This window comes from Mytilus californianus, unplaced genomic scaffold, assembly GCF_021869535.1.
Source record: "Mytilus californianus isolate M0D057914Y unplaced genomic scaffold, xbMytCali1.0.p SCAF_2, whole genome shotgun sequence".
Taxonomy (NCBI): domain Eukaryota; kingdom Metazoa; phylum Mollusca; class Bivalvia; order Mytilida; family Mytilidae; genus Mytilus; species Mytilus californianus.
In genome coordinates, this window is record NW_026262668.1 from 82,837,029 (window position 1) to 82,841,985 (window position 4,957).

Genomic DNA, 4,957 nt, shown 5'->3' on the forward strand with positions numbered 1-4,957 from the left:
TAGAATTGTTGTATACATTATGTATGTGTTTTGTAGAAAAGTATTATTTTCCTACCGACCTTAACATAACATTTATTTAAAAGTACAAACCAAAATGTTTGTGTACTACAAATATTATTTGTCTTATGCTACAATATGCTTCAATGTTGATATTTCTATATATGTAAACATCAGACATACTTTGTACGGAAATACAACTTAGTTAATCAAAAATGTGTATTTTTTTGTACTCTAAATAAAAATAAGAAGATGTGGTATGAGACAACTCTTCACTAGAGACCAAATGACGTAGAAGTTAGCAACTATAGGTCACCGTACGGCCTTCAACAATGAGCAAAACCCATACCACATAGTAAGTTATAAAAAGCGCCGAAATGACAAATCTAAAACAATTCAAACAAGAAAACTAACGGCCGGATTTATATACAAAACAATAGACGAAAACATATATGATATACAACAACAAAACAACCACTTAATTACAGACTTACATTAAAGGAAATATTTCATATCTGTTTAGAATTATACTAAGAAATAAATCCTATTGTATACTTTACCAAAGCTGCTGAAAGCGATTGTATTTTTTTTATCATTACTGAAATTATCTATAATTGTTTCTTCAGATGGCTGTGACTTTGTATCAAGTACAAGCAAACAAAACAGTTGTCCAGGTAAGAATACAAGCTTATCGTTAAAACTTTGTATTCTTATTTGTTACTGTTCAAACATTTGAGTTTTTTACACATCTAGCTACTGAATCAAAGCATAAAGACAGGAAATAAATTGTAGGTTCTCATAGGTTTACATTACGTTCATTTATTATATGTTTTGAATACAAATATTTTTTAAACATCAATGGTCCTGCCTCCATTTCAGCAGATCGTGTGTTTGATTTCTAATTGGGTCAAGACTTTAAAAAATATTTTTTGCTTCTTTGCTAGGTATTCGATGGGAAAGAGTAAAAGTCGGGCCGAGTTGGAATAATGTGCATACGTAGGATGACATGTACTGTGAATTTTTTGAAACTTTGTGACATAGCACGTTAAAAATCATGGCCAGCGTGACGGTCTTGTTCAGAAACGGGTTCTTTTTCATATATTATCATGTTATCCTCCTGAATGTACAAAAATAGTAATGCATTGTTCCAAACAGAATGTCGTATTGAAACGTTGTGATTGTTTGTTATTCAACGTTTATCATTATTCTATGACTATGCCAGAGTGCAAAATTATAACAATCTTTACTTTTCTTGATTAGCTATTAAATAATTCACAGTCTAATACAACGATCGATAGAAGAATGAAGATGTATGTTTGCTTCTTTCTTTTCTTCCCTGATTGTTTGATTGTTTGGAGGTAAATGTGGGACAACACAACAGATTGACGTACGGTCGGACAAGGGGGGAGGGGGGAGGGGGCGTTATGAATATGGTCTTTGATAGGTTAAGGAAAGGGTGCTTTGTGTCGTTTCTGCGCGATAAACTGAGGACAGTTTAAGCATCAATCGTATTCAGATGTAAATATATTGTATGGTTAAGTTTATTATGTCATTTTATGTTCAGTAGACTAAGTGATGGCCCTTGATCATTTTAACAATTAATGATACTAATAAATGTAAGGTAGCCCCGTTTTGCTGTCACTTGTTTTTATATATATATTATGACGAGAAGGAGTCAAATTAAATTAAAGATTGATTAAAGATAAAATGAACCTTTTTTAATGGAAAAGCTGGGGAAACCGTTAATATCGTCGTTCTACAGCGTCTTCCATGCTGTATGCTTTCATTCATTTACACGCAATAAACTAAACTTCGTTACAATTTCATGTATAAATAGTATGAACAAAACTGCGTTACTTTAATCAATATTGGTTGAATATTCCTTTTTTACATGTTTTAAATTGAATGCATGCAAATTTTCCTTTATGGTAATTATACCTCGAATTCAATGTAATATATAAATGTTATTCAATTAGAACTATAATTCCAATCTGTTGATATGTGGATTCAAACACAAAACCCTTTCGTTTACTCAATATCACAAAAAGATTGAATGGTGACAATATTTACACATCAAATCAGTACTATTTTATATTTTTCTTTATGCATGTATGCATCAATTTTGTTTAGAATATCAGAATAGTGCCTTTTTTTTAAATATATTCTTTTCCGCGATTTGAGCCCATTTTTATAGGTTACGTTCCCTTGCTCCGATTTCTTTAAAGTAATACCACGTGTTACTGAGTGAAGATTTCTTTTCTGCAAAGAAAAAGGATGATTTGAAAATTCATTCGTATTTTTATCCAAAACAATACCTTAAGAGTACAACTGTCTCTCTTATTCTAAAGTAAATTAGCACTTAATAAACCTATTAATTTTTTGAATTTTTTTATAAAGTGGAATAGCCAATATCCTTTGAATATTTATAACACGTTTTAAAAATGTCTTTCAATCTTTAATAAACGTGTTAGTTGCACAACTATATGTTGTACTTTAAATTCGTATCAGTTTCATGTCGTATTTCTAAGATTATTACCAAATCGTACATACTAACAGCTCATAAAAAACTTCATTTAAAAAGATTTTCACAAATTTTAATTATTTGTATAAATAATGAAGAAGAAAACTTCCAACCATTAACAAATGTTATCGGAAGTAAAACTACATAAATTATTGATGTCCTTTGACGCAAACTGCAATAACATTTTTTAACTAATGGATGTTTGAGAAATTGTTAAATAAAATCTTTTTAAAGTAAATAACATGTGTTTTACACTCTTTTATATTAAGATATAGTCATCTATCGGATTGTATCCCTATAATAGAAACAAAATCAAGGAATATTGGACAAACTACTTTATTTTAATTTGCCTAGGATATGGAACTCCAAGCGTTCATAATGCAGATACATATATCGAAGTTCCAGCTGGTGAAAGTGTCACTATTGACTGTACATACACCGCATATGGTCTGGCAACCAAAGTTGAATGGACATTCGTAGACAACTCTGGTGGTTCATATACCATAACCGATGGCACAAACGTATCTAAATACAGTGGGTCTACAGTACATATTCCTTCATTGACGGTCAATAATTTTGCAATCTCAGACGAGGGTATATACGCATGTTCAGCAGAAAACAGCTATGGTAGACGTACCGGAGGAGATATTCAACTTGTGATAATTCAAGGTAAGATACAATAACGCCCTTTAAAAGATAATTCCTCATTCAAAATTGCAAAGAGTTTGTTTTTGCAATGAAACCTTTTATTTAGAGTGTTATTGTCTAGAAACATATAAAAGGAATGATAAGCTGACCTTTTTCACAGCCATTCAAATATGTTGCTCACTTATTGGAAGTTAGTTGACGATATAAAATTAAAATAGCATTTCATGAGAAATTATCCAGTAAAAATAAACAATTAAGTATTGATATCTGGTATCAGAATTTTACAGAATCAATGAAAAATTGGGTCCATTGTCGTTTTTTTTATTTTGTTATACAACACAGCTGGTAAGTACAGTGCACCAAATAGTTTTCACGAACGAGCGATTTAATTTGCGATCTTCACCAATAGAAAAAATAACACGAATAAAAAACGTCTCGAATATGTCAAAGTTGAATGAATACACTAAAAAAAGTTGGAAAAGCTTAGTACTCTAAACTAACATTGAGTGAGCACATTGAAAGATGCAAGAACGGACGATATAAGATGATTCCTTTGTACATGATTCCGTTATCTTCCTATTGTAGAAGTATGCTGTTCTTATTGTTTTTGCGTCATGTAACGTTTCTTTTGACAAAACAACATTCAATTGCTGGAAGATTGTCCATAGAGACATGCAAAAGTTAGCTGGGATATCATAGACAATTTTATTGTGTTGTGTTGTGAATTATATAGCACTTAAACCGTTCTTTACGTCGAGGTTTGACTTTTTTAAATGAGTTTTTTTTAAACAATTTAAGGTTACATTCAATAACTAATAAATCCTGTTGGAACATGGAATATCTTACTCGTTTCTTTTAAAGCCTCAACAGTTAGTCTTACAGAGACAGCAAGTGTAAACCTGAAAATCACAACTGTACCATTATCAACACACGATAGAACTTCAATGCAAATAATTTCTACGAATGATAAAACGACAACAAAAGATGCATCAACATCTAAAAGGACAACAACCGATATTATGTCAACAACAAGAAGAATCACGACTGATGCTTTATCAATTACCACAGAAACGACCAATGAAGACATCACGAGTAAACAAGCAACAACTGAATCCCTTTTATCAGAGAACCATGCCTCTTCAATATTACCAGGAATGTCAACAGAAAACATCGTTGGTAAGAGAGGAAAGAAATTTTATCCGTTGCTTTTAATTTTCATTGTGTTAAAAAAAACATGGGTCAGTGAAATTTTGAGTCAAATTTTCCCGTCTGTACAAATAAAAGTCTGTGAAAAGTATGCATTTGATTTGGTATTAAATTTGTACATTTGATTAACCAAAAAATAAACGAATAGCTTTACCTCCTCAAAGTTAATTCATATTAACTTAACTGCATTAAAGTAAATTGCTCATGTGTTTCCAATATTCGTAGCATTGATTTGAGTTATATCCTAACAGTATATGACGGCTTTTATTGGGACCGTTAGACGTAAGAGCGGTGTCCTTATAGAAAATATGGAAATTGATAACACAGACTTTGGCCTCAAGGTTCTGTCTCGAAATTGCATTGAATCCATTGTTAAATTCTTTTTTTTTTGCAAACAGCAAAATCAAAAATGTAAATAGAAGAGATTCTTATATATTCTTACTTTTAAATATAACAATAATGGATACTAAGTGTATTCGAAACAAGTAATGCATGTACAGTTAAACCTACAGTTCGTACGTTATTTCAAATTTTTTTTTAGCGTTTTGTATACATGTGTAAATTGTGACTTATTTGTCTATTGTA

General features: G+C 30.9%; 1 long non-coding RNA gene across 1 annotated transcript; it reads left to right on the forward strand.

Moving 5' to 3' along the window:
• The first annotated feature begins 625 nt into the window (after window positions 1–625).
• Window positions 626–4,200, forward strand: LOC127728365 (uncharacterized). Its single transcript, XR_007994100.1, has 3 exons — window positions 626–671; window positions 2,873–3,187; window positions 4,028–4,200. It is a non-coding gene; the product is annotated as an uncharacterized LOC127728365 (long non-coding RNA).
• The last annotated feature ends 757 nt before the right edge of the window (window positions 4,201–4,957 follow it).